This window comes from Chrysemys picta, chromosome 7 (genome assembly GCF_011386835.1).
Source record: "Chrysemys picta bellii isolate R12L10 chromosome 7, ASM1138683v2, whole genome shotgun sequence".
Lineage (NCBI taxonomy): Eukaryota > Metazoa > Chordata > Testudines > Emydidae > Chrysemys > Chrysemys picta.
The window spans coordinates 59650074-59675060 of NC_088797.1; the positions used below are offsets into that span (position 1 = coordinate 59650074).

Sequence of the window (24987 nt, forward strand, 5' to 3'; positions counted from 1 at the left end):
AGACGTGCATTCTCAAAAAGAGGATCTTGCATCTACATTTTATTTTGTTTTAGTGTAGCTTAATCAGTATTTCATTAGCAGCACAGATAAAGGCTTATTATCAAAGCTCATGGGCTCATCATCCAGTTGCAAATATGAAAAATAAATCTATTTTCTATTCCAGAAGTTTAAAATTAGGAAAAAAAGAAAACACTTTTCTCTCTCTCCCTACCCCACCCTGTCTATGGTGGTGTTTCTATTTATTGTAAATGGCCAAGAGCTGAGTGCTCCAGATTCTGTTGTGCTAATCTGGAGTAGTGCAATTGAAGTTTGTGGCGTTAATCTGGATTTACACCACTTTAACAGAGCACATACTGCTGTACTAGTTCATACTGTACTAGTTCAGTCGAAACTTTGCAGCTTGTTGATATTAATTTTTCTCAGTTCCCCTTTTTTCCCCCACTTGCTACTAGCCTAAAAATAAAAGTTTCCTTGCCAGAGGGCTAATGTTTTTCTTCGAACAATTTTAAGGAGCAATTAGGAACAATGAAGTCAACTCTGCCACTATTATATGGGTATGGACTACATGTCATAGAGATAAATATATATAGTAGATATCGAGACACTAGAGAACTCACCAAAAATGTCTGCCAACCTAACTGATTCTATTCAAAGCTGGAGTATGATTGTGTTAGACAAAACAGTTTGTTAGAAAACAAACACTGCTTATCCGTTTGCACTATTGCATTGTTAAACTATGGGCCCAAATCTCAGAGCGCTCAGCTCCACCTGAATTCAACCTCATAGAATCAGGCTCTGTGTTTGCTTAAACAACAGCCCCCATCAAATCAGTTGTTCGGAGTTCTAACAACAAAGAAATAAAGGAAGCATTATGGTTGTGACGTTGTGCAGTCTATATGGTTTTATAAAAACTTGATAATAAGTCAATATAATGTAACTGAGATAGTTTTAGAGAAAATACGGTAATAAGTGAATGTAAGTAACTGGGATATGCCTCACGCAAAAGGTCTCTTGTAAGGTATCATTACAAAGCTTATAATCTACTGAGTGTGATCATCTGATTTGTATAAATGTACCACTCTTGTATCTAAAACTAGAAATATAAAATGTAACTCTGAGGGCCTATTGTAATTGTGTAAAGTGTGGACCATTAATGATGGTTTGGAATCTTGATGACTCCCATTGTCTGCAGATGGCTGTATTTACCTGTGAGTCTTCCTGTATATGTGTGTGCTGGCAAGTGAGTAATGAAGTCTTGCAGTGACATGTGATCATGTCACCTGAACTGGAATCCATCTTTAACCTGGTGCTTTTCCAGTGAGGGGGGGTGGAAACCCAGAGAGACAAAGAGTTCCCGCCTTATGCAAAAGATATATAAAGGGGGGGGAAGAGAACAGAGAAGGAGAGGAGCCATCATGAAGAATCCCCTAGCTACCACCTGAGCTGCAACAAGAGCTGTACCAGGGGAAAGAATTGTGCCCAGGCCTGGAAGAAGTCCAGTCTGAGAAAAAACTTACTGAAGCATCTCTGAGGGTGAGATTATCTGTATTCAGTTTGATTAGGCATAGATTTGCGCATTTTATTTTATTTTGCTTGGTGACTTACTTTGTTCTGTCTGTTACTACTTTGAACCACTTAAATCCTACTGTCTGTATTTAATAAAATCACTTTCTATTTAGTAATTCACTCAGAGTATGTATTAATACCTGGGGGAGCAAACAACTGTGCATATCTCTCTATCAGTGTTATAGAGGGCGAACAATTTATGAGTTTGCCCTGCATAAGCTTTATGCAGGGTAAAACGGATTTATTTGGGTTTAGACCCCATTGGGAGTTGGGCATCTGAGTGCTAAAGACAAGCGCACTTCTGTGAGCTGTTTTTAGGTAAACTTGCAGCTTTGGGACAGGAGATTCAGACCCTGGATCTGTGTCTGGAGCCAGACGGGAGTGTCTGGCTCAGCAAGACAGGGTGCTGGAGTCCTGAGCTGGCAGGGAAAACAGAAGCAGGGGTAGTCTTTGCACATCGGGTGGCAGCTCCCAAGGGGGTTTCTGTGATCCAACCCGTCACAATGGTCCCTTAGGTTTACACATTATTTGTTTTATAAAGTCACTAATTGCAACTGTACTATATAATGAACAGAGCAGTGACCATTATTGAGATTCCCGTGGTATCCACAATGCACTAACTAAGCACTGTCCACACACACACATACGCTACCTCAATGAGCATCAGTTCACTCAAGATAATTGTACTCTGCTGGGATAATACACATTTTCAGATGTCCCTCTGTACTTATTTACAGGACAGCTTTTATGAATACTAAAAATGATCTCTCAAAAATACAGTCTAACTCACAAGCAAAAGGAAATTCAGAGGTAAGGTTGAAATTCCATTCTCAGCAGACCTTGTGTATCAGGAATTTCTAACAGACACTCAGAGTGGGTCTTAGACAGAATAATGTTCCGACACTCATACATACATTTTGTTTTTTATGCCAGTCAGCAGCTCTCTACCTGCTCCACATGATTTTAGAATCCATCTTCAAAGGGCACTGTTTGCTCCATCACCTGGACACCCATCACTGCATCTCCACTTTTCATCAGAACTTGCCTGGTCAGTGCCATGAGACGCTCCTGAATAAGTGACTCTGATAGAACGGATTTTGCATGATTCATATAAGTGTTTAAAGCCTTGCTCTGAACAGGGTGTAATGTTACTGCACAAAACAAGGCTGCAGACATATCACTCTGAGCTCCGATTCTGCCAGCTCTTGAGCTAAGCAGGGTTGGGCCTTATCAGTATTTGATATGTTCCACCAAGGAACACCCAGCTACTCTGGGAAGTGCCATTCTTCCTTCTAAGTCAGTACTGAACCAATGTCCCAGTGCGAAGTTAGGGGGTGAAATTTAAAACTCAACGTCTTGACTACTCATAATCCATTATGATCTCATGGTGCATTTAAGAGAAGAGATATTAACAACTGCATCCTAACCAATTTCTAACTCAAGTAATTACCTTTGACCTCACTGCACCCCATCCCCACAAATAGAGATGGTTTTCTCCTTCTGTCGTAACTATAAAGGGAAGGGTAACAACCCTCCTGTGTGCAATACTATAAAATCCCTCCTGGCAAGAGACTCCAAAATCCTTTTACCTGTAAAGGGTTAAGAAGCTCAGGTAACCTGGCTGACACCTGACCCAAAGGACCAATAAGGGGACAAGATACTTTCAAATCTTGGTGGGGGGGAAGGCTTTTGTTTGTGCTCTTTGTTTTTGGGGGTTGTTCGCTCTTGGGACTGAGAGGGACCAGACATCAATCCAGGTTCTCCAAATCTTTCTGAACAAGTCTCTCATATTTCCAACTTGTAAGTAAACAGCCAGGCAAGGCGTGTTAGTTTTAGCTTTGTTTTCTCAACTTGTAAATGTACCTTTTACTAGGGTGTTTACCTCTGTTTGCTGTACTTTGAATCTAAGGCTAGAGGGGGTTCCTCTGGGCTCTTTACGTTTGATTACCCTGTAAAGTTATTTTCCATCCTGATTTTACAGAGATGATTTTTACCTTTTTCTTTAATTAAAAAAGCCTTCTTTTTAAGAACCTGATTGATTTCTCCTTGTTTTTAGATCCAAGGGGGTTGGATCTTGATCCACCAGGAGTTGGTGGGAGAAAGGAGGGGGAATGATTAATTTCTCCTTGTTTTTAGATCCAAGGGGGTTGGATCTTGATCCACCAGGAGTTGGTGGGAGAAAGGAGGGGGAATGATTAATTTCTCCTTGTTTTTAGATCCAAGGGGGTTGGATCTTGATCCACCAGGAGTTGGTGGGAGAAAGGAGGGGGAATGATTAATTTCTCCTTGTTTTAAGATCCAAGGGGTTTGGATCTGTACTCACCAGGGAATTGGTGAAGAGTCTCTCAAGGCTACCCAGGGAAGGGAATTAGCACATTGGGAGTGGTGGAAGCGGACCAGATCTAAACTGGTAGTTAAGCTTAGAAGTTTTCATGCAGGCCCCCACATCTGTACCCTAAAGTTCAGAGTGGGAAAGGAGCCTGAACACCTTCATTGCATGTCCTAATATCTGTTGTGTAGTGGTGCTCTACACTGTTTAATGGCTGCCATGTTCCACCACACAAGTGGCTGCAGTTCAGTGGTTGTGGGTGATGAGATTCTCTGTGTACCCCTTCCTTGTTTAACTAGGAAAGAGTAAAGCTTGATTAGCGTGCATGCAGATTGTCAAATGAAAGGCAGTAGAAAAGGGCAGACTATCACTTTCATATTTATACATACACACACACACACACACACACACACACCCACACACACCACTTGATCAGCAATGTTTTGGCAAAACAAGCTTCAGAATAGCTACTAAAACCTCAACACTAAACTTTGTAGGTTTAAACAAAATCCCTCCAAGTTATTTCAATGAGCTTTCACAAGAGCATTTTTAGATGTTATTTTAAAATAAACACTTCACAATTTATCTAGTGAATGTAAATCAAATATACATGGCATGCAAGAGCTCAACAGGGTGGATTACAGCGGACTAGGGATAACTGAATTTCCAGAGGCAAATCCTGCCATTGAAATCAAGGGGCTGCATGCAGGAGCTGGGAGCAGGCTTGGCCCATACACTTTAGAGAAGCTGTTTTTTAAACCAGTTAATTATAGCGGTCTTCACTAAATAATGCCTTTGCAAATAATTAATGTAACTGCAGCATTCACTCTTTTCCCTATTCCAATTACAGGGGAGTTTGTGAATATTGTGGTAGAATGTTATCTACCTACAAAGGCACAATAGGAAAGATTTTAATGGTGACCACTGTAGATTATCCTTTTTTATTACGACCTGTTAACTTACTGTTTAAGGGAGAGGGAGGAATTACCTTGTGAAAGGAGATGGGGATGGGGGGGTGGAACTGATGAATAAGAGGGGGAGCAAGGGGAGCTGCTGAACATGGGGGGCTGGGCAGCTGGCTCCAGGCTGGGATGGAGCACCCTGGTAGTTTCAACTGCCGTTCCTATAGCAGTTCTTGGGTGGCTGGTGCTCCCAGGTGGCAGTGCCTGTCCCATCCTTCGCCTCGCCTCCCCCCCCTCCCCGTCAGCTGGTGTATGTGTTCCTACCCCTCCCCTGGGCCAGGTATCTCCATCAGGTCCTATGGTGGATGGAAAGAGAGACTGGGGAGTCCTACCAGCTTCCCAACAACTGGTCTGATTTAATGTGCGCAATGGCCACTCCAGCTTCCACTCTTGTCTCCATCCCCTGTGTATGCGTGCGGCTGGGAACATAGCTGGATCCTGCTCTCGCCTCCATGAGAGCAGTGGGGAAGGAAAACATAAATCCATCCCCACATTAGTATTTCCATTGGTGAGGCACTAGTGTCCTCTCTCCTCCCCCACAAATTTCCGCTGCCACAGATTACTGAAGTCTACTGTCTTTTGTAATAAATATATTGCCAAAGAAGGATTCACAACAAATAATGCAAAGCTTTAAATTGGGGGTCAGGGTAGCAGTAATCCCAGTAACTCAGCCCTCCTCCCCCTACATTCTATTTTCCCTGTGAGACACCCACTACCAAAGGCTCAGACCTTTGCTCATGCACCTACAGATTGCCCAGCCCTGATGAAACTAACGAGAGTTCTGTGGTCAGTTCAGCTTGCCTTCAGTTTCATCCAGACTCAATTCATCTTGTAGCTCTCTGAATCCTTTCCAATTTTTCAACATCATTTTGAAAGTGTTGAAACCAGAGCGAGACACTGTATGCCAGCTGTGGTCTCACTATTGCTAAATACAGAGGTAGTCCCTACTTGATATCCCTTTGTTTATAGTACATTCAAGGATCATATTAGCCCTCCTAGCCACAGCACTGCATTGGGACCTCATGTTCAGATGGTTATCTACCATGACCCTCCAAAGCCCCTTTCAGAGTCACTATTTTCCAGGATACAGTTCCCCATCCTGTATGTATGGCCTATGTTCTTTGCTCCTAGATGTATGACCTCGCATTTGTAAAAACATGTTTTATTGCACCCAGTTTACCAAACAATCCAGACTGATCTGGATCAGAGACCTGTCATTATTTACCACCTCACCAAAAGGGTTACCATACGTCCGGATTATCTCAAACATGTCTGGATTTTGGGGTTTTAAATAGCCCTCCGGGAGGACTTTGTAAAAATCTAAAAAGGTGTGGGATTTCCCTCCCAATGCAGAGCGCGGCGCAGCTACCAGAGCGGACAGGCCGGATTGATACGCTCGCATTGGGGCCTCCAGCAGCCAGAGCCCCTCTCTTGCTTTCCCACAGCCTCAGCGTGCCGTGCCGGCAGCGCTCTGAGGGGGCGGGGCTGTGCGCTCCACAGGGGAGCGCAGCAGCATGTCTGCGGCAGCGTGTCTGGCTCCAGATGGAGCCAGACACGCTGGTCTGAGCGGAACGGTAAGGGGGCTGGGGGGGTTGGAGAAGGGGCAAGGGGTCCTGGGGGGCAGTCAGGGGATAGGGAACAGGGGGGTTGGATTGTGGGGAGTTCTGGGGGGGCCCCCCCATCCGGGGCGGGGGTGTGGAGAGGGAGCGGGGCAGTCAGGGGACAGGGAGCGGGGGTGGGGTTGGATGGGTTGGGGGTTCCTGGGGGTGGCTGGCAGGGGTGTGGAGAGGGGTCAGGGCAATCAGGGGGCAGGGAGGGTTGGATGGGCCGGGGTTCGGGGGGGTGGGGCTTTCAGGGGGCGAGAGTATGAATAGGAGTCGGGACAGTCAGGGGACAGGTAGGGGGTGGAGTCCTAGGGGGGCAGTTAGGGTGGGGAGGTCTCAGGAGGGGGCAGTCAGGGATAAGGAGAAGGGAGGCTTAGATAGGGAGTGGGGTCCCGGGGAGCCGTTAGGGGCAGGGGTCCCGGAGGGGGCGATCAGAGGACAAAGAGCAGGGGGGTTGGATGGGTTGGGGGTTCTGTGGGCGGCAGTCAGGGGGCTGGAAGTGGGAGGGAGTGGATAGGAGGTGGGGCTACCGCTCCCCCCCCCATAGAGTGTTCTCTTTTTTGAAAGTTCAAATATGGTAACCGTACCCACCAATGACTATGTCATTATTTACCACACTACCAAACTTTGTATAATCTGCAAACTTCATCAACAACAATTTCATATTTTCTTCCAGATCGTTGGTAAAAATATTGAATGATATTGGGCAGAGAACTGATCCCTGTGGGACTCCACTAACAGCTCCAGGTACAGCTGGAGATCAATCAGCCAATTTATAATCCGTTTAATATGTGCCATATTGATTCTATATTGTGCTAATTCTTTAATCAGATTGTTGTGCAATGCTAACTCTTGCAGAAGTCTATTATGCCAACACAGTTACTTTTATCAAGCAAACTTTTAACCTGGTCATAGAATGATATGAAGTTTGATTGACAAGGCCTAGTTTCCATGAAGCTATGTTGATTGCCAGTAATTATATCTCCATTTGCTTGAATCCAATATCACCCATTTCAAGCTGCTCAGGATCAACATGCTACTATATAACCTGTGTTCTATTAACAGCTTTCTGTTTGGTTTAAGAAGAAATACTGGGGTATTCTTGAGCCTTGGTTCACAAATAATACATAAAAGATCAATAGGACAAGCTAGTGCCAGTCACTGCCACACAAGGGGCAATGGGAATTAGGGGCTCAAGCATCCAGGCCTGGTGGGGTGGGAAGCCTCTTACATTGTTCTCAAGCAGGACCTTCCAGCTGGCACTGACTGGGGGGGAAAAGGGAGGTGGATGAGAGTTTGTGGGAAGTGACATGAAACATCATTCCAAGTCATAATCAAGCAAAGGCCCAGGATGGGAGAGGTTGATCAAAGCACTCTGGCTGTGGCTGAATAAAACCAAAGAAAATAAATGCAAGGCTGCAAAGGAGAAAGAGGAACTGGGTCAATACACACTGCGGGAGTGCAATCCCTCAGTCATTCGGCAGGTTGGGTAGAGAGAGAGAGAGCACACATGCAAAGAGAGATTATGATTCCCCTATAGGCTGTCACAATCCAACTGAATAATATTTCTTCTTTCAGGAACAGAAACAAAGGTCGGGAAAGAGAACTTTTAGAGACCTCACTACAGTGAAAAGGACCTCAGAACATCTAAACCAAAAGTGCTCATTTCCCTTCCAAATGATCAAGTTTGCCACCTCGGGAAGAGACTCTGCAACTTCAAATACAATTTCCTTTAATCAAATGATTCAAGGTGGGAATGTCCCTTGCCAGTAATACTTACGGACTAGTAAAGGAAATTTGCATGCAAACTTTTAACTTGACATAGGAGGTCACATGATACAGCACAGCAACGTCTACGTCTAGTTTTAATTTATTTCCCCTCCTCCACCATAATCTGTGAAGAGTTAAATGAAAAATTGTGTAACCCAGAGGAAATAGCTCTGGGTGTTTGCTGTGCACTGATCTTACAAAACTAATGAAGAATTTTAAAACAAATGCATCAATTTACAGGGAAAACTGAAAGTTTGTCTTTTTTAAACACAGTGTAAATATTTATAACTGAAGATACTGACAAGACAAAACAATCTCATTATTGTTTTAATGCCAACACAGCTCACATTCTGTATTGTACACAGCTAACAATGATGTATTTTTAGGAAAATACTCTGTTACATCACTTATTTTTATTACAACAGGCGATAATGTTTGTTAAAGCTACTTACAAACAACAGGAGCCTAAGCAACCTCCTTCACAATTGTTCAAATGCTAACAGACTTAAATATTTCCCCAAAGCAGGGGTAAGGAGAATATGCCATTGTTTGAACACTTTTATAGCCTACTTTTGAGAAGCATGAAATTCTAATGTGTCTCCCCATCTCCAGACAAACAGGAAATTTCCAAAATTACATGTCTGAGGTAAATCCAGACTTTGATTTAAACACATAGCCTATTTCAGCTTAAAGGCACCTTTCTACACGTTTAGATTACTACCTACATTCTTGTAAATCTAAAGAAATTCTAGATTTTGCCATCACAACAATAAGTCTTTAAATTCATGTGATGAACTAGCGACAAATTACATTATTTGAATTGACATAATATGACAACTGGACACGCCTGAGTCAAGTCTTTTCAAAGGTTCAAATGTACAGCAAAAGGGGAAAGGGCATCAGGACTCCTGGGTTCTATTCCTGGCTCTACCACAAACATACTGTGTGACTCTGGGCAAGTTGCTGTTTGTGCCTCAATTTCCGCATCTGTAAACTTGGCCGATTCTTATTTATCTTTTTAAAGACAATTGACATCCTTGTACAGATGGATTTGCAGGGGTTTCCATTTATAAACTGACATTTACCAGAAGTTAACACACCACAATCCCTGAGGTCAGTGTTACTTCCTAGTTTAAGTACAGGGAAATACTGATGGGGGGGGGGGGGGGAGGGCGGGGAGGGAACCGTGGCAGCGCTTTAATGTCGCTGCCCCTACCAGCAGGGCCTACAGGGAAGGCAAAAGGGGCAATGACGTTAAAGTACTGCCACAGCGCTTTAACATTGTTGCCCCTTCCCCAGGGCCGGCAATTTAAAAGGGCCCAAGGCTCCTGGCCGCCGCCACCACAGTAGTGGCCGGAGCCCCCCAGGCCCTTTTAAATCGCCACCAAAGCCCTGGAGAGCAGGAGCCAGGCAGCGCAGATGGGCTGGCTGGGGAAGGCTGACCCCCACCCCCACCCCAGCCACATCCCTTTCGCCTGATGCCCCACCCCTTCCGGGGGCCAGAGCTGGTCCCCATATCGATAAGAATTTATTATTACTTTCACCCCTGGAAATACCACAATGTGTCAGAATTCACAAAGTGGTGGTAACTGTTAGTGAAGGTCATTTGAATAGTGAGTGCTGTACACTGTTTGTTCCTTTGTTCTCTAGTGTTGTAGTTCTTAACTTTTACCATCCTGGGATGCCACCCAGGACCTCCCATCCATCTACCTGGGATCTAACTGGAACAACCCCATTTGTTTAGCAACAGGAGAAGGGCAGGGTGATGATTAGCGCAGAGATTCTTGTGAATGGAATTGGAAATGTTCAGTTGTATAGGACCTATGAAGCACAACTAAGACATGCTAATTAACATGTTTTAAAACCCACTTAGCACTCATTATAGACAGACAGTCTGGCTTAAAATGTGAGCTAGTTGTGTTTCCATAGGGCAGGTTATGTGATCTCTCTGTGCTTCAGTCCCTGGCCTGTCTTATCTTTTTTAGAATGTAATCTCTTCAGGGAAGAGATTGTCTCTTTACTCATAACAGAAAATGGCTGAAGTGCTAAACGACTTTTTTGTTTCAGTTTTCATCAAAAAGATTAGCAGTGATTGGACCTCTAAGATAATGAATACCAGTGAAAATGGGGTAGAATCAGAGGCTATAACAGGGAAAGAACAAGTTAAAATTACTTAGACAAGTTAAAGGTCTTCAAGTCACCAGGGCCTAACGAAATGCATCCTAGAATACTCAAAGAGCTTACTGAGGAGATATCTGAGCCATTCGCGATTATCTTCTAAACGTAATGGAAGATGGGTGAGATTCCAGAAAACTGGAAAAGGACAAATAATGTGCCAATCTATAAAAAGGGGAATAAGGACAACCTGAGGAAGTACAGACCAGTCAGTTTAACTTCAGTACCCCAAAAGATAACAAAACAAATAATTAAGCAATCAATTTGCAGACACTTAGAAGATAATAAGGTGATAAGTAACAGTCAACATGGATTTGTCAAGAACAAATTGAGTCAAACCAACTTAATAGCTTTCTTTGACAGGGTAACAAGCCTTGAGGAAGTGGTAGATATGGTAGAACTTTCCTTTAGTAAGGTTTTTGATACTGTTTCACATGACCTTCTCATAAACAAACTAGGGCAACACAACCGAGATGGAGCTACTATAAGGTGCGTGCATAACTGGTTGGAAAACCATTCCCAGAGAGTAGTTATCAGTAGCTCATAGTCAAGCTGGAAGGGCATAAAGAGTGGGGTCCTGCAGGTCTGGATCTGTTCAATATCTTCATCAGTGATTTAGATAATGGCATAGAGATTACACTTATAAAGTTTGCGGACAATACCAAGCTTGGGGGAGGGGTTTGAAAGCATTTTGGAGGATAGGATTAAAATTAAGAATGATCTGGACAAACTGGAGAAATGGTCTGAAGTAAATAGGATGAAATTCAATAAGGACAAATGCAAAGTACTCCACTTAGGAAGGAACAAAAAGCGGCACACAAACAAAATGGGAAATGACTGTCTAGGAAGGAGTACTGTGGAAAGGGATCTGGGGGTCTTAGTGGTTCACAAGCTAAATATGAGTTAACAGCGTAACACTGTTTAAAAAAAAAAAATCAAACCTAATTCTGGGATGTATTAGCAGGAGTGTTGTAAGCAAGAGAAGAGAAGTAATTCTTCCGCTCTACTCTGTGCTGATTAGGCCTCAACTGGAGTATTGCGTCCCCTTCTGAGCGCCACATTTCAGACAAGATGTGGACAAACTGGAGAAAGTCCAGAGAAGAGCAACAAAAATGATTAAAGATCTAGAAAACATGATCTATGAGGGAAGATTGAAAAAACTGGGTTTGTTTAGTAGAGAAGAGAAGGGGAAGGGGACATGATGATAGTTTTTAAGTACATAATAGGTTGCTAAAAGGAAGAGAGAGAATAATTGTTCTCCTTAACCTCTGAGAATAGGACAAGAAGTAATGGGCTTAAAATACAGCAAAGGCAATTTAGGTTGGATATTAGGGAAAACTTCCTAACTGTCACGGTGGTTAAGCACTGGAATAAATTGCTTAGAGAGATTGTGGAATCTCCATCACTGGGGATTTTTAAGAGCAGGTTAGACAAACACCTGTCAGGGATGGTCTAGCTAATACTTAGTCCTGCCATGAGTGCAGGGGACTGGACTAGAAGACCTCTCAAGGTCCCTTCCAGTCGTGCGATTCTATGTATGTAAAGCACATAGTACAATGAAGCCCTAATCTTGTTTGGGGCCTCCAAGTATGCTACTGTAATACAAATAGTGAAAAATACCTACACATATCTTAAGTGCTTCCTAATACCATCCATGGCCATGTAAGTAATTGCTGTAGCTGAACATGGAGCAGATGCGATTGATAAAGAGAGAGGTGATGTCTCTCATGAATCCCACTGTTAAGATGTGGTCTGTACTAGGAGGAGTTTAATAATCCCTGTTTCGTGCTATTATTATTCACGCTCTATAAAGCCTTCAGCCAGAGTTCAGTTTCCAAGGGTGCCATGAATAAAATTATTTCCATAGAGTTCCATATTATAGGTAATCCCAAACAAACTGCAGCCTGATTTGAAGCCTATGAAAGAAAGAAACAAAACCTGTATGATTTCTTCCTCTCTCAAGTGTTCCTGCTGTATTTTTTAATACCAGGCACCCAACAGCACAGAGAACTGGGACAAACAGCCAGAGTTTTCCTCAGGCCAGTCCCACAAATGAACGCTGACACCACCATGTACCAACAGTGACTACGTTCTGACACCTCAGCACAAACACATTTCCTTTCATTACTCAGTTATTCCTCCAAGTAAGAGAGGGGAAACATTCATGTCATTTTCCCCTTACTCTCTACAAACTGTGCTTCTATGCTATAAGAAAATAAGAAACTGACATGACTGAGCCTCATAGACAAAGCATTCCTTACTCAAATCTACAATGAAGCTATTCATCTCCACTGTACCTAAAATAACCACTGCCTGCGACAATGAAACTAATATGTGGCTATGTATACATTTTAGTTAACGCCTTCATACATTTCCAAGAAAGGCCTGTGTTCACTTAAATTCTTCTCACCCCTCACCCTTTTTAGTTTAATTCGCAGTCTCACTGCAGCAACCCATACTTCACAGTGAGTGATACGGCTGATCCCTGCTGGACTTCAGGTTTCAAAATACAGTACAACTCAGCAAACAAATATTTCTCCGAGCTCACAGAAAACTCATCTAGCAGCCTAGGCCTTTGTAAGAGGTAATAGATAGGTTTCCTTAAACTTCAGCCATAACATTAACAAAATCAGCCACATACACCAATACAAATATATCAGGGATTTAGAGAAATACCATAGAACTGTGAGAGTGCCTATGTACCTATGTGTACACCCACCCACACATGCTTACATACTTTGGGTCCAAGTCCATCAAAAATCATTCACATGCTATATCACCAAAATCTAGAGAACTCCATTTCCCTACTGCTTAGGTGCCTGATAGTTTTTAGCAAATCTTTTCTGAAGTTAGACACACATCAGCTGGTACCCAGGATAACTTCCCACGACCCCTCACAGTAGGCAATGAGAGAGCAATATTTTGTCAGACAACCAGGTTCAGAAAGAAGGTTGTGATAGAAAGAAAGCTCCAGTGGTGGAGTGGATTTTTGGTTGCTACTGTGCATCCACAGGGCAGTTAAGGAAGATTAATGGGGATTTCACAGACAGGCAAAGTCTGGAAAGGATCCAGGATCATGACCATGCCACTTACATGGACTGGAATAACACATTTTGAAAATCTATTACCTTTAGAGATAGCCTCTCCGCCTCCTCCCTTAATAGATGCAGTTTGCTTTAAATTAGTCTGGACAAGAGCCAGTGAAGTGAGCTAAGTGCTAAATAAGTCCCAAGATAGGAAGCATCCTGGATCAAGTGATCACAATATTATGAAAATCAGAAATATTTGTGAGGGTATGACCAACACACTTTAAGAAATCATTTGATTTTACAGGAGAGAGAAATGCTCTAAAACATTTTTTAACCAAATTTCTGTTAACTGTGGGGAAAATGTCCCTTGAAAACCTCCTGTGTGTCTGCTAGAACTTTTAGAATGATAGCATTCAAGACTACAGCAGAAAAATACATTCCCTGGGACCCATGCCTGAGATGCCCAGCAAATGCACTTTTGTAGGGCAGCAAACAATGCCGCATACACTCATTCTTACAGCAGAACAACCTGTTAAAATTAGCATAGACATGCGATGCTGTGCATAATATAAATTCCTACCTGGATTAGACTGACAGAAGCAAAGTGGAAATAAAGTTTAAAAAAATGATTAACCTTTATTTTAAATGAGGAAATGTTGATTTAAAACTGATAATCAACAACTTGATTGTCTGGTGTTACAGAACCAAAATAAAAGTTCCCAGTGAAATGACTACCAATTACTTTTGCTGTGAACGGTTAAGACAGCTGGCATGTTTCACTCCAGAGATGTGCTATACAGTTTTTTCTGTGCTCCTGCAATGTAAAAATGACCAAAAATTGATCTTTTGGGTTTGTTTCTGCATGTAAAATCATTTTCTCCCAGCACCATGGCTGGTCAGTTCCTGGACCTCCAGGGAAAATCCAGGGTGCTACAGGAAGTGGTGTTTATGCTTTAGTAGGTGGCATTCTTCCCGTGAAGTCATGACTAAGTCCCTACCAAATTCAGGGTCCATTTTGATCAGTTTCACGGTCATGGTGTTTTAAAAAGCATTAATTTCATTATTTCAGCTATTTAAATCTGAAATTTCACAGTGTTGTAATTGTAGGGATCCTGACCCAAAAAGGAGTTGGAAGGGGGTGGAGGATGTTGAAGTACTGCTAGTCTTACTTCTGTGCTGCTGCTGGCAGTGGTGCTGCCTTCAGAGCTGGGAAGCTGGAGAGCAACGGCTGCTGGCCGGGAGCCCAGCTCTGAAGGCAGCGCCACCGCCTGCAACAGTGCAGAAGTAAGGATGGCATAGTATGGTATTGCCACCCTTACTTTTGCACTGCTGCCTTCAGAGCAGGGCCCTTGGTCAGTAGCTGCCACTCTCCGACCACCCAGCTCTGAAGGCAGCAGCACAGAAGTAAGGGTGGCATTGTATGGTATTGCCACCCTTATTTCTGCACTGCTGCTGGCGAGGCGCCTCCTTCAGAGCTGGATGACCGCCCAACAGCCGCCGCTTTCCGGCCACCCAGCTCTAAAGACAGCACAGAAGTAAGGGTGGCAATACCACAACCCCCCTAAAATAATCTTACGACCCCCCTGCAACTCCCTTTTGCGTCAGGACCTCCAATTTGAGAAATGCTGGTCTCCCCCACCAAATATGGTCTTTTGTGTGCTTTTACCTTATACTATACAAATTTCATGGCGGGACACCAAATTTCAAAGTCCATGATGTGTTTTTCAAGGCCGTGAATTTGGTAGGGCCCTAGTCATGACTGAACCTGTGCCTGCCATGGTACCTAGTACCATGGCAGGCACAGGGAGTACTGTGCTACTAGATGTGCTGACATAAAACTGCTGTCTTGGAAGACATTACTATATTTTATAGGCAAACATGCTGTTCAGTGATTGGCATTGTGTGCCTCTTGATGTGACATGGTAGTGGTGGTGAAAGTCTCTAGGCTGAGACGTGTAATATTCCTGCAAAATTCTATTAGACAGAAAGTGGTAGGAAACAATTCTGTGTCATGCACATCTCCTAACATTTCCTGCAAGGTCTTGTGGCATCTCCACATTGCAACGACTTTGACAGTTTCCTATGTGTATCAATAAGGATAATAACAATGACCTTACATTTATATATCACCCTTCATATAAACAAACTTTGGGTCCTACAAGGTGCTAAACATCTCCAATGGCAGGGTTCCCTTCTCGCTGACCCGGAAAGGTAGCTACTTCTGGAGTAAAACATGACAACTGTTTAAAAACAGCACAAAACAACACTGCACAACAGCTTAAGTGAAGAAAAAAAACCCTACAGCCATATAAACAGTAGGGAATTTGTTTTATAAAGGAATGCAGAATTTAAATTACTCAATTTTGAAATCATGTCCAGGACTCTAAGATTAATAACAACATGGTTCTTGCAACCACAAAAAAATGCCAGGGAATTGTATTGAGCACAAGTGATCAAGGATGTGGTTTTACTTCTCACCCAAATCACAGCACCCCCTTAGCACGCCTTAGAGCTGGGCACTCACTCAGCAGAATGCTATCAACACCACTTCTTACAGCACCTGTTTTCTCCCTGGAGGTTTCCCTTCCAAGTATTGATCCAGCCGACCTTGCTTAGCGTATGACATGAAATGAGTTCTGAGTGGGAGGTAGTATGGCTGTAAATTAATGCTTATAAATAGGGGTCAATGGTGGAAATACAACCTGGATTATTTTTAGTATTTTGCTAGTTGAGCAAAAGAAGCAGATACTTATAAATTACCCATCACAGTTCCTTATACCATACTATAGACATCCAGGTTCAAATGCAACCTCTAGAATCCTTCTCTTCAAAGTAGCAGCCAACATCACACACATCTATCAACCATCTTTGGGTGGAGCAGAGAAGAGAAAAGAGCAAGCAGCCATTGTTCAGCTGATAGGGTGCAAGGCTCCTGAGTTTATCTCGTCACAGCTCTCTCAAAACATGGAGAGCGCAGCGAGAGGAGATAAAAAGTGTCTGTCTGGAATTGGAAAATCTTATAAAGCATACAGCTGCAGGAACACCCCCACTCTATACACTGCAATGAAGATGGTTACAACACTTGAAAGTAATCAGCATCCCTGACAGCTGTCAGACTGAAATGGTATCTTTTCTAGGAGGAAGCTTGGAAGGGCTCGTGATAGCACACCGCACCATTTTCTAAGTCTCTCTTTATTGCCCTCTCTCAGGTAAAGTGATAGGCAACAGTGCACAAATGTGACCTCATTTGCTGACTATTTGGTAGATTCCAGTAGAGAAACCGGCAAAGAAATATGGAAGAGAACAAGTCTGATTTAGTGCTTGATCAGGAAATGTACGGAGTACCCTCAACCTGTCACGTGTACCAACATGGCTGAATGTCTTCAGCACCTCACATGATAGGGCACAACCTTAACTTTGTCATTTTCCCCACTTGAGTGCTGCACCCACACAACCTTAATCTTAATATAGCTTTTTCAAGGAGTTTCCCCATTTTGTGACTTCTAACCTCTTTTGATTTGCAAAAAAGTTAATACATGCAAATTTCACAATCTTGAATAATTTGGCTGGAAAACACTAAAATGCAGTTTCGTAGGATGTCCAGAGGGGAGATATCTCCAGTAACAGCCTTTGGGGCTGCAGAGCTCCTAAGATGCGTAAGAGCAGGGCTCTCTCCCTACTCACCTAACAAAGCATGCATCAACCAGCATAGGCCATATCTTACAAGGGCTGTAGGAACAGAACTTTTATTAGCTGAAGTTTGCTTCTTTCTATTCACAAATTGTCTAAGAAGAGATTACATTTTTCTCTAATTTATTCTTTATTTTGAATAATTTCTGTGACCAATAATGTTCTTGATCTTTAGGTTTGGTAACAATCACTTTGTTGCAGAAAGCCACAGAAAGAAACACAGGTGAACCAAATTTGTTTGGAAAATTTGCAAAAATAATGCAGATCTTAATTACTGCACTATTTGCCAGGGAATTCACGGGAATTTGGGAGAAATACCTTTGCCCGTTTGATCTTGTGTTGGCAATGAGCCGACAGTATGTTGGAAGAAGCAGAACCTGAAGAAGAGCTCTCTGTAAGCTTGAAAGCCTGTCTCTTTCACCAACAGAAACTGGCCCCCCCAAAAGATATTACCTCACCCACTTTGTCTCTCTAGTATGTTGGAAGGACAGTCAGATCTGGAAGGACTGCAAAGTGGAAGACAGGTCAAGAGGAATGGTAGGATGCTAGCCCTGAACTCAGGAGACCGGGATCCAGCTCCCTGCTCTGCAAAAGACTTTCTGTGAGATCTTGGCGAAGGCACTTAGGCATTGTGACACTGAATATTGCAAAGCCTAACTTTTAGGTGCCTAGAAAAAAAAAAAAAAAAATCACAGGAACAACGCTGGGATTCACAAAGCCTGAGTTAGGCACTGAGGTTCCTATACAATGAATGGGGAAGAGACAGGCACCCTAGAACGTGATCCACAGAAGCCAGCACACTAGGTGGGGAGCCGGGTCAGCTAACCAATGGGAGATGCCAACAAGAGGGGTACATGGTAAACCCTGCCCCTCTCTTGCCCAAATAAATTTGTTAGTCTCTAAGGTGCCACAAGTACTCTTTGTTCTTTTTGCTGATACAGACTAACACAGCTATCACTCCAAAACCTCTTGGAGATAGGCACCTAAGTCCGGGCTGCAGGGAGGTGCTTATCTCCACTAGTGATCCCCAAGCTGGGGGATGACAGGCGCTCCTCCGCCTAAGTCGCACGTGTGGCCCGATCTGGCAGGCATGCTCAGAGGCCACTTAACTCCACAAAACAGTCCCACGGAAGAGGGAGGAGGGGGAGTTAGATGAAGATGCTGCACTCCTTTATAACTTCAGCCCAATGGTTAGGATACTCACCCAGGATGTGGGAGACCCTGATAAGGAGAAGAGATCTGAACAGGAATTGCCACCTTTCAGGTGTGTGCCCTAACCACTGGGCTATAGAGAGATTTTAACTCTCTCTCTGTCCGGTTTAATTAAATAATTGAATAACATTAAGTAGAACAACTTCAACAGGAGAGACTGAGGGAGCCCCACATCAGAATATCCCATAGCCCAGCGGTTAGAGCACTCACCTAACAGGTGGCAGATCCCTGTTCAGATCTCCTCTCCACATCAGGTAGATAGGGAAACTTGAACCTGTGGTCTCCCACATCCTGCGTTAGTACCCTAACCCCTGGGCTAACGGCTTTGTGGAGTTAAGTGGTCTCTAAGCATGCCTACTGGATCAGGCCTCACATGCAGCTCTGCCTATCTTCCCCCCCAGTTCCTGGGTCACCCCAGGGCTTAGGTGGGAGATAGGCATTCAGGCGCCTAGAGTGAGGCAGTAGTGAACATGCTCAGAGACAAAAACATGGGCCCCTACAGAACTTTCAATGCAAAAACATAGGTGTTGAGCAAGTGTAGATGCCCACAGGTTAGGCAGCAGCTGAGAGAGAGTTTTGTGGGTCACAATGGCACCTACAACAGGACTTAGGCACCTAAATATATTTGTAGATCCCACCCTCGGTCTCTGCATGCCTCAGGTCCCCATCTATAAAATGGAGATTGTAGCAGGGCACGTCCCAACTCACATGTGTATTGTGAGGATAAATATGTTAAAGGCTGCGAGGTGCTAACAGTTATGAGTAGCCACAGAATTAGTTAAGATTGTCAGTGGTCAAGAGAAGGTAGCAGAATTCACGCAAACCGATCAAGTCAACCAGCAACAGGCAGGGAGAAAAAGAGGAGGGACCACAGGTAGGCCTGATAGATGCTGACTAAGAGGAAAGTGGAAGCCTGTGGAACTACACCAGGAATTAAATTGATCCAGCATGTGAACTTCTTAGAATATAGTCCATCTTTTCATTAATTTCTCTGACCCTTACTTTAATGAGAAGCAGCAGCTATAACTTCACTGTTCTGTTATATTATTTTATTTGATTTGGAAGAAGGATGATGGACATTTTTACTGTGCTTTAACAGACAGTCATAACTACATGGGTCTCACGTGGATTATCACCCAGTTACCTCTTGCCATGTAATGAATAACGCAAACTAATGACTGGTTTCAGAGTAGCAGCCATGTTAGTCTGTATCCACAAAAAACAGGAGTACTTGTGGCACCTTAGAGACTAACAAATTTATTAGAGCATAAGCTTTCGTGGACTACAGCCCACTTCTTCGGATGCATATAGAGTGAAACATATATTGAGGAGATATATATACACACATACAGAGAGCATGAACAGGTGGGAGTTGTCTTACCAACTCTGAGAGGCCAATTAAGTAAGAGAAAAAAACTTTTGAAGTGATAATCAAGCTAGCCCAGTACAGACAGTTTGATAAGAAGTGTGAGAATACTTACAAGGGGAGATAGATTCAATGTTTGTAATGGCTCAGCCATTCCCAGTTCTTATTCAATCCTGAGTTGATTGTATCTAGTTTGCATATCAATTCCAGCTCAGCAATCTCTCGTTGCAGTCTGTTTTTGAAGTTTTTCTGTTGTAAGATAGCCACCCGTAGGTCTGTCATTGAATGGCCAGACAGGTTAAAGTGTCTCCCACTGGTTTTTGAGTATTATGATTCCTGATGTCAGATTTGTGTCCATTAATTCTTTTGCGGAGAGACTGTCCGGTTTGGCCAATGTACATGGCAGAGGAGCATTCCTGGAACATGATGGCATATATCACATTGGTAGATGTGCAGGTGAACGAGCCCCTGATGGTATGGCTGATGTGATTAGGTCCTATGATGATGTCACTGGAATAGATATGTGGACAGAGTTGGCATCGGGCTTTGTTACAAGGATAGGTTCCTGGATCAGTGTGGTGGCTGAACTTTGTGACTTTGTCCTCACCCACAACTATTTCACATTTCGGGACAACATATACCTTCAAGTCAGCAGCACTGCTATGGGTACCCACATGGCCCCACAGTATGCCAATATTTTTATGGCTGACTTAGAACAACGCTTCCTTAGCTCTCGTCCCCTAACGCCCCTACTCTACTTGCGCTACATTGATGACATCTTCATCATCTGGACCCATGGAAAAGAAGCCCTTGAGGAATTCCACCATGATTTCAATAATTTCCATCCCACCATCAACCTCAGCCTAGATCAATCCACACAAGCAGTCCATTTCCTGGACACTGCTGTGCTAATAAGCGATGGTCACATCAATACCACCCTATACCGGAAACCTACTGACCGCTACACTTACCTACATGCCTCCAGCTTCCATCCAGGACACACCACACGATCCATTGTCTACAGCCAAGCTCTAAGATGTAACCGCATTTGCTCCAATCCCTCAGATAGAGACAAGCACCTACAAGATCTCTATCAAGCATTCTTAAAACTACAATACCCACCTGCTGAAGTGAAAAAACAGATTGACAGAGCCAGAAGAGTACCCAGAAGTCACCTCCTACAAGACAGGCCCAACAAAGAAAATAACAGAACACCACTAGCTGTCACCTTCAGCCCCCAACTAAAACCTCTCCAGCGCATCATCAGAGATCTACAACCTATCCTGAAAGATAATCCTTTACTCTCACAGATCTTGGGAGACAGACCTATCCTCGCTTACAGACAACCCCCCAACCTAAAGCAAATACTCACCAGCAACCACACATTACTGAACAAAAACACTGACCCAGGAACCTATCCTTGTAACAAAGCCCGATGCCAACTCTGTCCACATATCTATTCAAGTGACATCATTATAGGACCTAATCACATCAGCCATACCATCAGGGGCTCGTTCACCTGCACATCTACCAATGTGATATATGCCATCATGTGCCAGCAATGCCCCTCTGCCATGTACATTGGCCAAACCGGACAGTCTCTCCGCAAAAGAATTAATGGACACAAATCTGACATCAGGAATCATAATACTCAAAAACCAGTGGGAGAACACTTTAACCTGTCTGGCCATTCAATGACAGACCTACGGGTGGCTATCTTACAACAGAAAAACTTCAAAAACAGACTCCAACGAGAGACTGCTGAGCTGGAATTGATATGCAAACTAGATACAATCAACTCAGGATTGAATAAGAACTGGGAATGGCTGAGCCATTACAAACATTGAATCCATCTCCCCTTGTAAGTATTCGCACACTTCTTATCAAACTGCCTGTACTGGGCTATCTTGATTATCACTTCAAAAGTTTTTTTCTCTTACTTAATTGCCTCTCAGAGTTGGTAAGACAACTCCCACCTGTTCATGCTCTCTGTATGTGTGTATATATATCTCCTCAATATATGTTTCACTCTATATGCATCCAAAGAAGTGGGCTGTAGTCCACGAAAGCTTATGCTCTAATAAATTTGTTAGTCTCTAAGGTGCCACAAGTACTCCTGTTCTTTTTGCAAACTAATGCTATGTCACCATCACCTTCAGATCATTTGTAACAAAATAAATTCATACTAAGAGCTGCTAGAAGACAATTATAAAAAACTCTGAGGCATGAAAAGAAACAAGATCTTTCACTGCATTACAATGTTAACACACTGCATAAGAATACTAATGCAGTTAGAAGGTTGAAAGTTTATCCCACATTTATTGGCTTCAGTTTTGTTATGCTGGGAGCAACAGATATTTTTACCCATTGTGTTCAAACCACATAAGCTGCTTTTTGAATAGCTTTTAGGACTGAGCTGACCTAATGAAGAGACTAATGTAAAGTGTACCTACTTCATTCTATTTCCTTCTAGTTAATCAACAACTTTTTAAAAACTGTACTAACCCAATTACCACTTTTTGCCCATCTATTGTGCCTTCTATCAAAGAATCTCAGAGTAGTTTACAGTCAAAATCAACACCCTTGGAAGGCAGCTATTGTCTGGGTTATGGGCAAAGAGAGGTTAAATGACTTTGTCCAGTGAGTCTGTAATATATCTTGGAATAAATTGGGGTTCTCAAACTGGGGGTTGGGACCCCTCAGGGGGTCAGAAGGTTATTACATGGGGGGGTCGCGAGCTGTCAGCCTCCAACCCCTGCTTTGCCTCCAGCATTTATAATGATGTTAAATATATTAAAAAGTGTTTTTAATTTATAAGGGGCGGGGGGTCGCACTCAGAGACTTGCTATGTGAAAGGGGTCACCAGTACAAAAGTTTGAGAACCACTGGAATGAAACCTAGATCTCCTGTCTCCTAGCCCAATGTTTTAGCCACTAAGGAACCATCATTCCTCCCCTTTTAGAGCTAAGCAACAATTTTTGCAAGCTGGCTGGATTTAGCTCTGCGCATGTGTGTATATATAATTTGGAACAAGAAAATGCTATTCCATAACAGATCGCTACGTCCTTATAATGTCCTAGATATTCAAAGTATTTCCCTGCTCAGGTTTGGTAAATGCTGCTCATCTTCACATAGAACCTGCCCTCATTCAGTAGCTGCGTCTTCACCATGCAAGCCCTGAGGAAAGCAGTCATGTTTTGATACAAAGCTGCAGGGGAAACTAGTTATATATCCTGGAAGGCCAGGCTTCCAAACAAAGTCATACAACAAGTCAAATAGCTGATAGGTTTCCAAGAGGCATTGGCATCCCAAGGAAAAAGACTGGCTACTTAATACATCCATTTTTCATAGTCAGTTTGCACCCCAGGTAAATTATTACCTGATGCCATTTTTGCTGTACTGTTTTTATTAAAGACTTTTGCTTTCCTTTACTGAAAAAGCACTGCCAACTCTCTTTCTACCTAGCCCAGCATTTACTCTCCAAATAGCCAAAAGTATGTTTCGAAGACAGATAGTTCACAGGGGACAGATGGAGCACAGCTGGTGAACAAGGCCAATAAGGCTGTTATGCCATTGTAAATGGGAGGAGAGGAGCCATCAGAACAATCTCCAATCTACAGAGAGGCCCAAGCTATGAAAATAGTTCAGAACCCCTGTACTGAAACGCACCTGCTTATTCCCATCCATCTTTCTTCAGATAAGAGTATTAGAATACAAGAATACATTTAGACCTTTCCATTCACCTTACCCTTGTGACTAATGATTTTGTAGTTACAAGGGATTATAACAGGGGACAGACTGGCCTCACGCTGATTCACCCTCCATAACACGCTGCGCTTTTACAACTAGAAATAGAGAGATCAAAGAGATTATTTCTCTGTCCTGGGTGACCCAAAGAGCCAGTAACAGTGAAAGCAGATATAAATAGTCATCCTAGGAACTCCCTCAGCTTGCTACAGGACTGGTTTCAGTTTGAAGGAGGCTTTTTCACTGACTGTCTTGTCACCTTAAGTGGTGATGACAATTTTAAGTAAAATAAAGGTTCCCTGTTGTAAATATAACTGTGTAAGAGGAAAAGGCTCTCTCTCATCACTGGCAGTAGTGCCAATATACTGAATTGAATCCCCTCCACCCCCGCTAAACGGTTAGCGAACAGGAAGTACAAGTTGATACACTTGGAGTCTGATTTGCTCTTGGGTTTTGCTTACTCCTGCTAATATGACTCAAATTCACTCAACAGCTGAAATTCCACCCTGAAAGTTAACCTGACATCAGCTGCTCAAAACCTACTGGTGCACTGCAGAGCAAATTCTGTTCTCAGTGACATCTGTGCAACCCTCATTGTCTGCCATGACTGAAACTTAGGGTATGTCTACATTACTACAGTTGCTACAGCAGCACAGCTACAGTAGTGCAGCTGTGCCACTATAACGTAGACACTTCCTATAGCAAGGAAAGGGGCTTTTCCATCAGTGTAGTTTGAGAGGCAGTAACTAGGTCAACAAAAGATTTCTTCCGTCGATCTAGTTGCATCTACACCAGGAATTAAATCAACCTAACTATGGCACTCATGGCATGAAATGTTCACAGCACCGAATGGCGTAGCTAGGTCAATCTAATTTTTAAGTGTAGTCCAGGCCTTAGCAAATAGCCCTGCTGATGGGAATAGAATTCAGCTCCCTCGTCCATACCTGTGTTGGCTAATCGGGACTAATGACTACAAGAGTCAGTCATGGAAACAACTTATTTTGGTCACCAAAGTCAGCAGATCTGACCTAGAACACACAGAGGAAGCAGATGCATTGAGTAAGAGGGTACCATTTGTACACAATGACTTTTCATAACACAATGCACTACTGCACTTCAAAAAGGAACTGAAATGCTTTTAAAAATAAAATGGGGGGGGGAAGGAGGAGGGATGGCATGTTTTTTGGGGCAGGGGCAAGTGTCATCACTATGCTAATGATACCCCACATAGAGCACATGCTCTATGCATCCTTGGCACATGTATTAGCCCCCATTTTAGCATTTTTATAAATCTAAATAAATAAAATAAGAATGACTTGAAACTTTGTAGGCTTGTTGTAAAAACGTATGGTGAGGCAGTCAGATGCTATGGCAGAAGCTGCCGTCACAATATATAAAACACATGCACACAAATATTGGGGTAAATAGAGGGGAAGAATCCATTTGAGGGTGCAAAGAGTTATGTTACCTGGCTTTCATGTGAAAAGCCCAGGTGTCTAGGGAACCAGTAAGTTGTACAGGGCTGATAGAGACGGTT

The 24987-nt window shown here is 43.1% G+C and overlaps 1 protein-coding gene and 1 long non-coding RNA gene across 8 annotated transcripts in view; one reads left to right on the forward strand and one right to left on the reverse strand.

Annotated features, from left to right (window-relative positions):
• Positions 1-24987, reverse strand: part of MARCHF8 (membrane associated ring-CH-type finger 8) — a 193980-nt gene that overhangs the window by 162457 nt on the left and 6536 nt on the right. The window contains exon 1 of one of the 7 annotated variants that reach the window (XM_065553336.1): positions 19819-22410. The exons of the other annotated variants lie outside the window; for them this stretch is intronic. The gene's annotated coding sequence lies outside the window, so the exon portion shown is untranslated. Of the gene's footprint in view, positions 1-19818; positions 22411-24987 lie in introns of those variants that run through there. 7 annotated transcript variants of the gene reach the window in all.
• LOC135972885 (uncharacterized) lies at positions 3116-8591 on the forward strand. Its single transcript, XR_010589475.1, has 3 exons — positions 3116-3366; positions 7138-7208; positions 8040-8591. It is a non-coding gene; the product is annotated as an uncharacterized LOC135972885 (long non-coding RNA).